This window comes from Populus euphratica, unplaced genomic scaffold (genome assembly GCF_000495115.2).
Source record: "Populus euphratica unplaced genomic scaffold, PopEup_1.0 scaffold88.1, whole genome shotgun sequence".
Lineage (NCBI taxonomy): Eukaryota > Viridiplantae > Streptophyta > Magnoliopsida > Malpighiales > Salicaceae > Populus > Populus euphratica.
The window spans coordinates 704,105-717,658 of NW_011499956.1; the positions used below are offsets into that span (position 1 = coordinate 704,105).

A 13,554-nucleotide genomic window follows, 5' to 3' on the forward strand; every position below is an offset into this window, starting at 1 on the left:
AAATCATGTGGTTAAAATATTGTATCTTTACTTATAAAATACTGTAGATGATTACAAATTATTTTATTTAATCTTTAAATTTTTAATTACCAATATTTTTTATGATAAAATATTTATTTTATTATATTTTTAATTTTTATTATTTATCTAATATTATTTCATAATTATAATCTTATCAAATATATTTATTGTAGTTTTGATCTCGTATAATATTTATATAATATCGTATCATCTTGAGATGGATAAAACAAAGATCGGAGGCTCGTCCACATCGCACAGTGAGTCAACTCATCAAAGGAATCAGCCTCTTTAAGCAAGGAGTAAGGGAGAGAAGCCGCAAGTGTACTGTTTATTTTGGTGGCTTGAAGTTGCCAGGGAGGTACCTGGGCTGAGGCTGAGGCTGAGGCTGCTGCTGATCATGACTAACAGATTGAGAAGATCCCTTAAGATCAATTCCCTTTCGTCAAGCAGAAACTAGGATGGTAAGCTATAATATTCTATAATTACATCATCAACTCCCCATGACATACAACTATTTAATTACTACTAGCTAATTTTTTCTTTGAACAGAAGAGCCATCTGCCGCCAAAACCAACCGTCTGGAGTGGCTCAACATCAACATTAATGGTACTGTTTCCAGTTGTTTTATTACTACTTGCTTAAAAAGACTACTAGTGTTTCATGGTCAGGTTCTCAAACCAAGTACTGGGATGCTGTGTTATATATACTACTTTTATGGCTACTTCAGAATGCTTGGAACAACCCCGTATCATTGATATATACACAAGCAGAATACATTGATGATGTAGAAAATGCGAGCAAAATAAAAATGAAAAAACCAAGTAATAATAAGATCATCCTTTCTTTCTGTTGTTTTTAGAGAATTCTACTATTTTAGAGGAGACTGGGTGGGCAAGAAGGCCAAAATTGATATACCAAGGGTGGATGGTAAGGTACGGAAGGAGAAAGATCGGGAGTTCATATATTCACATGAGGTACTTCACCCTGGAGCCCAGTTTCCTTTCTTATTACAAGAGGAGACCGCAAGATAATGGGGTAACTATATATATATATATATATATTTTTTGGTTAAATTTGCTCTAGTTCTTTAAGAATCCCCAAAGTTTATTTCGAATGAGTTTCCGGAGATCTTTTATAAATGGATTTTTGTATATTTGGAAACGAGAATGCAGGTATGATGTTGAGTGTTAAAGTCTTTGTCTATTTTAAATTAGGTTCCAATCAAGACCCTTTTGATTGATGGCAATTGTAGGGTAGAGGATAGAGGTTTGAAGATTCATCATGGACATGTGAGTTTTTCCATTCAAATATATAACTATGCATAGTTTTCTAATATATAGGATCATTAGCAGCTTCAATAATTACATCATACTTTTTTATCAGTTCCATTTTTAAAGAATTGGAAAGCCGATGAATTTCTTTTTTGAGCAGTGGAAGTTGAGGAAATTTAATGGGGTTGGAAATTATGTATTTTTAAGTGACTTCATGGTTATGATGGATGTCAGTAGTGGTGAAGATAGTTAAATTGATGTGCATTACACTAATGCACATCAATCCAATTTCATTCCAAAACATAAATAGAAGAGTTGTGGGATTGCCATGTTTGAAGGAGGACACATCTTCTTATCAGAAATTTGCCAACTCTTTTGGTATGCAAATGAATTGGATTAGCCTCTGTTAGCAGATAGGCTTTACACTAACTTTGTATTTGTTCATGTGAATGTGGATATGTTTTGTGTTGAATTGAATGCTAAACAAACATTTCAAATGCTTTTCTGGATTTTTTTTTTTAACCTAGTAAATCCTCATCTTTGGAAGTTTGTAATTGTTTGAGTTTTTGTTTCAATTACTGTTGGAAAATTAGTTTGCTGTTGTAATTCTGGTGGCTCTCTTCTTCCTCTCTTCTTCTTTGAGTGGTCCCTTTTTCATGGAGAACCAGCTTTAGGGAGCTGGTGCTATCGTAATTAGCTGTAATGTAATTTTGCTGATGGGAGAGTTTCAATGTAATTATTGAATCTTCAAGATAACCTGAATATTGTTTTCATTTCTGCAGATGATTTATGCCCTATCTGTTTACAACAAGAAAGAAAGGAATAATGCAATAACAGTGAGTAGTCTTTGCTCTCAGTTTCTGAAATTCTTAATGAAGATAATATCTTTAGTATCTGCCTCGGAAATAAGCAAAAACAAGATCTTTGTCTGAATACAACATTCTTAACCTTTTGCACTTCCTTATCTTGCTGAATTTGTTGTGGCATCTGAATTATTTATAGAAAATGTTGATCCTCATATGCTGTTTTCTTATTTCAGTTGGCGGCATTTAACATCCAGGAAGCACTGACCTGGAAGGAAAAAATTGAATCTGTAATTGATCAGGTCTCTATACTTCAGAGTTCAGAATGTGTAAACTTTGTTATCTCCCAGTCCTTATAATTCGATACGTATTTTCTCCTTCTGAGTTTTGGTTTGATTCACCGGTAAATATAGGTGTTATGAAATCATGGATGAAATATCATTGGTCAACAATAAGTTGTTTCGTTGACTCTTTATTGAACATTTTCAGTTTCTATACACTGACTGGAATGATGATGCATATAAGACGTGTTGCATGATTTAGTTGCAGAATAACACTGTTAGTGACAAATATGCCTCATACAATTATGGATCTGGCATGGATAATGGGGTGACTGCTAGTTCATCAGAAAATGGAAGCCAGTGAGTGCCTGTTCTATTTCTCCGCTAGTTTAGCTGTAAGAAAGTAGATGCCTTCGTAGAATTATTTTCTGCCTGCTTTGGTAAAACTATGTTGATACTGGCAAACATATTCTGTATTTTAAGGGAATAAATTGTGCAGCAGTTCACGTTCATCTATCTTTATTAAAAGAATTTCATTACATTTTACATCAGACATTTTCAACGACTACAATATTCCTGCAATTGATGTTAGATTCATCAACAATTTGAACTGCCATTGGAGCTAGTTTTATCAGCTGCTCCAACTGCTATGAAAGTCTGGAGGCAATAAACGTGTGCACTCTCCTGATTTCTGAATTGTCTGCAGGTTTGGTGAACATGAGGATGAAGACAACACTCACGCAAATTTGTTCCAGAGAAAAACAATTGGAAATGGTTTTCATGACTCCTTTCATGGAATTCAACTTATTCATTCAATCTATTTCCAGTTCTTATTTGGTTCCTAACTGGCAGTTTCTCCTGATTCAGTAGAGGACCGGACACCAGAATGTGACTCAGAATTGCCAAACCAGACTGCTAACAACCAAGCATTCCCTATAAATCATTGGCGTCTTCTAAAATGCCAAAATGGTGACCTATTTCTCATAGCTTTCTTTCATTGTTTAAAAGTTCAAATATAGAAGCACATTAAAGACTTGAACTGGGAATTTGATTGCTGGCTATGTTACAGTGGTATAGGTGAATTTATACTCAAGTTTTATTTGCTGTACATATGACAGGACTCCGCATTTTTGAAGAGCTTACTGAAACTGATTACCTTGTATGGAATCATTTGTTCATTTGCTTTCTGTGTTAGACTTTGGTTTGCTATGTATGAGGCTGTAATTGGTCCTGCCACCATTTATTGTTTCCTTGATGCAGCTGAGGAGCTGCAGTCAAGCAATGAAGGCTGTAGGTATTGTTAAGGCTACATGTGAAGAAATATTTGAACTTGTAATGAGCATGGATGCAACACGGTTTGAGTAGGTTTTTTTTCCCTTTTCACCCCAGAACTTAATATGATGGTTTTAGAGACCCTGTTACATGTGTGTTTCCCCCTGTAGATTGATGCATTGCTGTGTGCATAATATGGTGTTGAATTCTACCTATACGGAATTTACTTGTAACTTTAATTATTAATGTTTTATTAATTTGACTTATTCACGAAGAACTCCTGCAAATACTTGAAGAGAATTGCTGTTTGGTATATATGATTTTACACTATGTTCTTCATGCACTTTGACAATTCATGAATGATATTTTTCTTGCCTTTTGCAGGTGGGATTCCACTTTCCAGCATGGTTCTTTAGTTGAAGAGGTAGATGGACACACAGCAATACTCTATCATCGTCTTCAGCTGGGCTGGTTTCCAAAGTACTATGATCCCCTACACCCCCAAATAAATTGCTTCCTTGTCTATGTTAAAATAATGAATGCATTTCATATGGAGTGTTGTTAGTCTTGTTTTCTAGTATGAAATTTCCAAAATAAAGCCATAGAAAATCCATATTAAGCTATATATCCTAATATTTTCCCCCCTTCATTTCCAAGCCATGTATGCGCAATAATTAATTGTGTTATGGAAATCTAAGTCGCTCTCCAAGTAGGGGCATAAATACGCCAGGGTTTAGTAATTTTTCCTTAAGAAAGAATAAGTAGGATGTGTTTTACATAACCTGCATCGAACAGGATTTTTAAGATTACTAGCGTATATCCATATTTCAAGAGTGAAGTTGCTTTCATTCCTTCAGAAATAACATATTATCTTCTTCTGTCACTTACATATAAATGGGCTACAGGTTTGTGTGGTCCCGTGACCTTTGCTATGTAAGGTATTGGCGGTGAAATGATGATGGAAGCTATGGTAAATGTTTTTGCTTGTCCAAATCAATTTTGATCTTCTAACTTGTCACAAGCTTAACCTTCTTGTTATTGTGCAGTTGTATTATTTCGTTCTATAGAGCATGAAAACTGTGTTCCACAATCAGGTTATGTGCGTGCTCATGTTGAGAGTAAGCCCCAAATTCCCGTCCCTTTGGTTTGTATTTAGGAATCTATCATCGGAGTTTCTGATAGTTTTTAGCTACATTCTGACTTACAGGTGGAGGTTTCAATATTTCCCCTTTGAAACCTCGTAATGGGAGACCTAGAACACAGGTGCAGCATCATATGCAGATTGATCTGAAGGGATGGGGTGTGGGTTACATTCCATCATTTCAGCAGCATTGTCTTCTTGAGATGTTAAATAATATCGCTGGTGAGTTCCTTCTGTGATTAACTCACTGAAATCGGCCACTCTTGTCAGAAATTGATAGGTTTATTTGGCCTTGTTGTGCTCAAAAGTTAAGCTGCTTTGATTTATCATTTTCTAGAATAAAAATGTTGTGGAAAAAAGATCGAACAATTTATCATAGAAAAGCAGCTAAGAGCTAAGTGTGGAAGAAGCACTTCTTTCCTGCTTCTCTTATTAACCATAGCAAGGCAAAACAATAGTATTGTATGCTAAAATTGCTCAACTTCATATATTGTCATTCTTATATGCTTTGCACTACTTCCTCTTATCTGGAAGTCTGGGTTTGGGGTTGGGTTGGATGTGCTAATTTTCCTTTTGTTTGTTTCCTTTAATTATTTTCATTCTCATCAATATCATATCTAGTCGAATTTACCAATTCTTTGGGGTTTTTTTTTTTTAATTCATTATTGATCAAATAGAGTTGATGCCAAAGGCTAAGAAGTAATGAAACATGTAACTGTTAGAAGGGACATGAAATATAACGATTTGGCAAAGCATACTCCACAAAACTTCACTATAAAAGATTGGAGATTACATCCACTAATCAAACACTACACAAATAAATACCTTATTATCGAAAACCCGGTTACATCTAGAATCTTCACAACTACCAGGCCTCACAAAGGCAACCATTTCACAAAACCCACCATGGCCCACACCAAAGAATTCTACCATCTAAGATTTGTGGTTGCTGCCACACACCATCAATATTAGAGGCGCACAAATATTTGCCACAACTCGTGATATTTATAATTGCAATAAAGTCTTATTTTCATTAGGAAACATACTTCAAGGCCAACTCCAACAAGAAAAGTCTCTTTTCCTAAACGAAATATATCAACACATTTCATTCTTGTTTAGGACACAACTCCATGCAATTACCAATCTACCCTAAGCCAACTCACCAATTTAAGCCACAACTCAACAGTAACTTGATGTTTCTAATTCCTGTTTGGTCATTGAGTAAGCACTCCTTCAATCTCAATGCTCCATTTTTTCTGGTTTAGTAATGGTTATGTTGCCTTTTCTGACAGGACTACGTGAATGGTGTGCCCAAAGAGATGAAAGAGATGCCCATACAAGAATCCCAGCCATAGCCATTATGACCTCAGGTTATATTTCACCCCAAAAAATTGTAAGTTCTGAACTGATGGATGAATACTCCGATGAGGATGAAGAATTTCAAATAACTGAGGAAGAAGAAGAGGTATGGCTGACATCTTGCCCTTGTATGATTTCTACATCAACAATGTAAACACTACTCTTGCTTCCTAATTTTCAGAATAACCCAACTCAGCATAAGAACAATTCAAAGAGAACAGGTGGATGATAGCTTCAACATGTCTTTTTTTTGCTCATTTTAATAAGTTTAATCTTTTATGGAACTGTTTGGGAATTTAAATAACAATTGTTTAAACAGTCTTGGAGAAACAACCAGTGGATCAAATTGATTTATCCTGCTTTTCTGGTAACTTACATCGTGATGATCATGACAATGCCCGTGACTGCTGGCAAATATCTGCTGGAGACAACTTCAGAGTTCGCAGCAAGCATTTTTTTCATGACAAATCAAAGGTTCCCTACCATTTTTTTCATTTATTTAGTAGGTACATCTGGAGTTAGAAAGTCATCATCTTATGACCTTGTTTGACTTACACTTATTGCACTCTATGCAATGCGCATATGAAGGTCCCTGCTGGAAAACATTTGATGGATCTTGTTGCTGTGGATTGGTTCAAGGACACGAAAAGAATGGACCATGTTGCCAGGCATCGAGGTTCTGTAGCACAAGTAAAGACCTTCCAGGCTCCCCCACTCTTCTCTTTTGGTGCTGTTTGTTTCACAACTTCAAAACACACTTCTCTGAAATAATTTGTTTTGGTCTGCCAATGGACCTTATTAAATATAAATAATCTCAGTACTTTATCCAGTTGGTGTTGGTGGGCAGAGCTGCTTTTGACCATATTTGTATCTGATTAATCCTAAGAGTTGAAATAGCTTGGTCAACCTTGTCCATACTGATTGAATAATTTTTAAGAAGTAGATGGTTGTCAATTGTATGATGGCTCTAACTTGCCTATGCACTTCTTTAAATGCCTGTGTAGGTTGCTTCTGAGAAAGGGCTTTTCTCTGTGGTTTTTAATCTGCAAGTAAGTTTATTCTACCAGGTGGTTTGAATTTCAGTTGCTCCATTTCAACAATGAACAACTGTGTTTTATATCATTTATCACAGGTACCTGGTTCAACACACTACAGCATGGTATTTTACTTTGTGACAAAGGAATTAGTACCTGGATCTCTCTTGCAACGATTTGTTGATGGTGATGATGAATTCCGAAACAGTAGGTTTAAGCTTCTTCCATCAGTTCTCAAGGTAGTGTTTTGGAATCCTGCTGGGTTCATGGATATGTGCAATGAGTTCAGCATGACTAAGCTGCTTTCTATATTGAACCATGCAGGGTTCATGGATTATGCGCCAAAGTGTAGGAAGCACTCCATGTTTATTGGGAAAAGCAGTTGAGTGCAACTACATCCGTGGTCCCAAATACCTGGAAGTAAGTGCCACACAAATCTGTAACTGTGAATTGCTTGAACAATACATTAGCATGGTCTAAACTAGTTTTATGCATCTGTAGGTCGATGTTGATATTGGTTCTTCCGCAGTTGCTTCTGGAGTTCTGTGGCTTGTAATGGGCGCAAGTCCAACATTGGTGGTTGACATGGCTTTCCTAGTACAGGTGTGTCATGCGGGAGGCTCTATTTGATAGAACCATCTCAGTTATTTATATGAGCAGGAAGGCTACCAACTGAAATTAGGGACAATGCATTCATACTCATGAGCAAGCTACAAGGTTTAAGAGGACTAAGCCCTTATGATCACTTACTAGGATTAGTATGCTATATTGTAATAAAAAAAATATCTTGGTTGTTCATTAGTCTTGAAAAAAGTTTCATCAACACTTTGAAAATTGGAATGCCAAGTTTCACTAGGAAATTTAAGAGAGATTTGATCGATTGATAAGGTAAAACTGAAACAGGAAACTACTTATCTCAGTTATGATGAATAGTCGCTGTCCTTAAATAATATTTGAACGAAAAAATGAAATGCAAAAAAGCACTTTGGATCTCTTTTAAGCTCCCTTGGTACTGTTGCCATTGCACGTGCATCCTTTCATGTTCTACATTCATTGTAATGCTTCATCGCTCATTTCAAGTGGGGCTAAAAGTAGTTGCTATTAGTGTGAGAACCAGGGAATATTGCTCTGGCTGCATTTTAGTAATTGTTGGTATGGTAACGATGCAAGCTGCTCTTATGCTTTGAGATTTATGTATATATAGTGATGCATGGAGAGGCAATACTAAACCATTTACCGTGGATCTGTTAAAATTTTACCATTCTCCTTTTAATTTCCCCCTTTTTTACAGGCAAATACTACAGAAGAATTGCCAGAGCAGTTGATTGGTGCTGTCCGTGTCTCTCACATTGAGCTTTCATCAGCTATGGTTCCCAGATTGCATCCAGATTCTTCATGACTAGCAGAGATCATTCGTTATTGATTTTGACAATAAATCATTTCTTCAGACATAAATATGCAAGTGCTATCACAAAAAGGATAAAAAATATATATTTGTGCATGGGTTTCATTCCAATTTCATGAGTTGTTTTGTATTGATCAAGAGTAGGCAAAAGTACAAAACTACTGAATCAGATGATGGCGGGGAGAGAAGATTTATCATCCACTAGAGTAGAAGGATGAAATTCCAAATAAACATTATGACATCAAATCATTATAACATGAGATCATGGTTCAGTAAATAGATTGGTATTCAAGAAAAGGGCTGGTGGAGATCATGAGAAGGGAGGAGAAGTGTTGGTTGCTTCCAAGTTTCTTGACATATGGTACCCACTGGATGCGGGATAAGCTCTTCTGGCTGCATGTTTTGCAAGATGCAGAATCGGCATATAAAAAAAAACTCTTTAACACTAAGGTAGGTATCAGGACTAGCGATGAATTCAAATTAATTTCATTTAGAAAGAGAATTGGCAGCCAAGAATGTACATGGGCGTAGCCCAAATGATATATCAAGGGATCAGTTCCCGAGATCTCCTACAAAAAAAAAAAAAACAAAGCATTGCGGTGAAATGTAGTTTTCTATTTACTAGATCCTCGGGATGAGTTTTCAATGCTTCACGCTGGATTCCTGAATAAAGGTGCTGTTAAAAATGTTTAAAACAAATAATGGGGTTTAAAATACAGTGATAACTATCCGGTTGATCTACCGGTTCAATTTTTTATGGGGCAGAGTGAGTCTGGAACAGCGTTTGCTTCAGCATCAATCTGACAAGACGAGCATGTATGGCACCAATAGTTTTGAACACGATTTACCTCATCTTCAGCAGCAGGAATAGGTTCAATATGATGTGAGGCGTGAAACTTGCTAGAAATGGCATACACTGGCGTTCTGAAACCAAATTACTAACGAAAGCACATTTAAGGACTCAACAAGGAGATAACAATTCAACAAGAGTACACAAATCTGGATATGCCAAGTGTGGCTATTTTCATGTATATCCAGGGATTACATTAACAGCCAACTCGTTTCTTACCCTTGTCTAAGTATGAATTATATGTATTCTTCACGTTGTCCCTGTGCCAAGAGCATAAGCATTGATCAAAGTAGGAAAAATGGAAATGTCCGCAAATGCAGAAGGCAAAACAGAAAAGGCACCACAAATTTGTAAGATATGAACACTATCAACGTAAAATCCCTTATTCAGCATGCGTTCGAAGCAAAGGAATCAAAATGGTACGTGTTAGTTTGGGAAATTTGAAATGCAAAATTTAATTTACGTTGTAAGCACATTCCATCATGTAGTTTTTCACAAATTAGTTGTTAAAGGGGCCTCCGAAGACTAGGTTTATATCTTCGCAGCAGTTCACAACAATGAATGCTTGGCTGGAGAGCACTGGAAGGCCATTGTTATTTCTATACCAATAAAAGGAATTCATGCCGAAATGAATGTCATAGGGAAACGATAAATAATCAAGAACTATTGTTGAAACCAACCAAAATGTTCTGCCACATGCATGCTTGAGGGAATCAGGACCAACTTGAGCAGATCTGGTGAGCTTATCAAATCACACCTTGTGATGCTGGCCCCTGTATGACACCGTATGGATTGTAGGTTTTTGATGGTATTCAACTATTGTTGAAACAAAGACAAAAGGAGCAATTTTTGCGTTGCTGCATCAAATATGTGGATATCGTTTCCTGCAATTACAAGAGGAAAGAAAGCTCTCACACACTGTGAATATTGTTTCCTGAGTTTTACCTGGAAACATGCATAATCAAAGGTTAGTAGGTTATATATGTGAAGGTTTGGGAAAGGAAACAAACAAGAGAATTCCTGACTATCAGTAGCTTGTTTAGCAGATTGTCACAACTCAGGAAAATACTAGTAGAGTTTCCCAGCAAAAGTGATTTACAATTTTCAACAACTAGGTATCTTGACACCTATCCAATTTCGGAATTTTGATTAACAGAAGTACAACAATACAAAGACTTGTCATCATTAAAGTTCCAAGTTCCAAAGTTGGCATTTTTCATTGAAGTCAAAATGAAAAATGCAGTTCCTTAGAACAAACATGACTTAGCTGTAAGGTCTTTCATTCTCAGTACTCCAGATAGTTTTGGCTAAAAACTAAAGAAGGCACGTGCACAAGGAACTTGTCGATTGGTGATGCCAATTTCTTTTTCATTCTTCCTTCATTGCATTAAACACAAGGAAATTTATAAACTTCTCTGTTTCTGCTGCGTGGATAAGGCAATTCAAGGCCTGTTTTCTAACATGAAATCCAGTAATGCACACAAACAAGAGTTCATTGGTGTTAAGGAAATGTACACAAGGAGCAAAGGAAAAGGAGGGCATTGATGCAAAATAAACAGTTGCTGTTCTTGAGGTCGTTTTGATTTCTTTTTATTGTATAAAATATTTGATGGCTACAAGTGGGACAACAAACATCCATTTTCTCCCCACCCCCTAAAAGAAGGCAAACTAGCATGTGGGTCGATGCTTTGGTTTGATGCTCTAAGCTTTATTTGCCTAGCTGATGAGAACTTCGTCTCTTACTATTTCTGGGATAGTTCAGGCACTGGAGTTCGGGAACACAAGGAATTAATCTTTTAATTTTGGACTTTCCCATAACAATGCTAGATTCATATTGGAACTCAAGTTTACACACTATGTTTTCATGGCATCCAGGCTCATAACACGTTTTGAAATGGTGGATAATCTAAAAAGCTCAACAATCTCTCCATGTATTTTAAATGCCTACCAATCAAAATTCTGACTTTTGACTCTATGAACTTGTGCTATGGGATATTCGTTAATTGTCTGAAAGCAATAATTTCCTCCAAAAAAAAAAATGATGATAATAAAAATATAGATAAGTTTGGTTTCGTAGCCTCCCTAACCTAAACAATTAAGCCTGAAGGGGTGTTTTAACACCTAATATCCTAAAGTAAACTGACTTGGGAGCTATTTGCCCAACGCTTGTTACATGGGTTGAGGAGAAAAGCTTAAGGGAATCAAACATTGCACTATCTACATATCAGTATCTGCGACCCAAGTTGTTAAGTTCGTAGGGGTATCTCAACACCTAATGCCCTAAGACCAACTAGTGTGGGAGTCATTAACCCAAAGCTCATTACATGGGTTAAAGATGCATGGTGTTTTAAGTTATATGTATATATATATATAAAGGACACAAAAAGACAAAAAGAATAATCTCAATCTAAGGAAGTTAACCTTAAACATTAGAACAAAAAATTTCTTTTTTTCAAAGAAAAGCCCCATAATTATGTGTTGATACATTGAGCATAAAAACAATGTTTATTAATATCTTGTTAAGAGGTATTGAGCAGATATATAAATTTAATGAGAGTTTGTTTAATGACTAGTAATAAGCTGGTTGGGGTGTGTAATTAGTACTTAAAAGTGCATTTTTATCATGGTTTTATATCATCATTTTGCACTTGAAGTATCAATAACTCCTTAACTAAAGCATGTTTTATAATAATATATCTAATAATATAAGACCTTTAATTTAAATCATGTTCATTTTAAATGCAGGCCTATCACATAAATAAAAGGATTGATTGATGACTTTAAGAACTGAAATTGAAAGGAGAAAGAGATGACCAAGCTAAGAAAAGAGATGTTGGTGCAATCTAAACCGTAACACTATTTGGTAATTGGGTCATGTCTGGAGCTATAGATCTCAGATTTAGGTCTACATTATATGGATGGAAAGGTAAGACATAGGCCTACAACTTTCATATGGAGCCTAGGATCTGAAAAGGCCATTTTCAAGTCCAAATTGTAGCAACAACAAAGAAGCCCGAATTTGTCCTCCGCCCGAGCACTATTCAGTATTATGGCCATAACTAGAGTTCTAGAAGTCTAAATTGTAGCAACAACAAAGAAGCCCGAATTTGTCCTCCAGCCCGAGCACTATTCCGTATTATGGTCATATCTGGAGTTCTAGAAGTCCAAATGAACTAAATGTTTTACATAAGAAAGCTGAGACAATTGCCTACAACTTTCATGTTTTCAAGTGGCTCCAATTTTGACATTATCAATGACGTTTTGGGCAGACAAGAGAAGATAAGGATTGTCACCAAGTCAAGAGTTGGCCACCCACTTATCAATTAGTCATCAAATCAATAGTTCTCAATTTTGGCCTATAAAAGGAGACATTTGCCATGCATTTAGGCATCTTGGTGTCCAGATCAAGATCATGCTCTTCCTTTCTCTCTTTGTATTTTTTGTAATGTTTATGCTTTGCTTTCATTAATATCAAGTTTATGCCTTTCATTTCTTTTCATTTACTTAGTTAACTCTTATCTTATTTATGTTCTTATTTTGTTTATTTAATTTTCTTTCTTTCATTATGTCTAGCTAAGTTTATTATTTCAAGGTGAAAAGGTTACACTAATGGTGTAAGAATAAGTATAGTGTAAACTTAATATGGACTTTATCTTGTTCACTCTTTAATACTTTGCTTGTTAAATGACTAATCTTGATTTATGTTGTATAACACTTGGTACAACAAATGCTTGGCACTTTCATAGCCCATATTGTATGGTATAACCGACCCCTAAGCTATGAAAGGAACTTGATTTGTTGTTAACATAAGTTATAATCATGAATGCTTGATGAAATTTACAAGTATTAGTATTAATCGAATAAGATGACTAATGTAATCATGTTAACAATCTATAATCAGATTGGAACCTCCTTTGTGTGTGGTTTCCAATTGAATAATAAGAGTTTATACTATACTTGTTTCACATACCATTAGTGGATCCTCTAACCTTGACATTTGTTATTATCATTGTTTAATCATTACATTAATATTCTATCTCAAAGTTCTCATCTTCTTCTTTATTATTATTATTATTATTACTATTAGTAATAGTAGTAGTAGTAGTATTACTACTAC

The 13,554-nt window shown here is 35.6% G+C and overlaps 1 long non-coding RNA gene and 1 pseudogene across 1 annotated transcript; one reads left to right on the plus strand and one right to left on the minus strand.

The window, feature by feature from the left end:
- Positions 1 to 238: 238 nt before the first annotated feature.
- LOC105138385 (protein ENHANCED DISEASE RESISTANCE 2-like) lies at positions 239 to 8,717 on the plus strand (annotated as a pseudogene).
- Positions 8,718 to 9,512: 795 nt separating this feature from the next.
- LOC105138370 (uncharacterized) lies at positions 9,513 to 11,456 on the minus strand. Its single transcript, XR_844759.1, has 2 exons — positions 10,195 to 11,456; positions 9,513 to 9,697 (listed from the first exon to the last, which is right to left on the minus strand). It is a non-coding gene; the product is annotated as an uncharacterized LOC105138370 (long non-coding RNA).
- Positions 11,457 to 13,554: the final 2,098 nt, after the last annotated feature.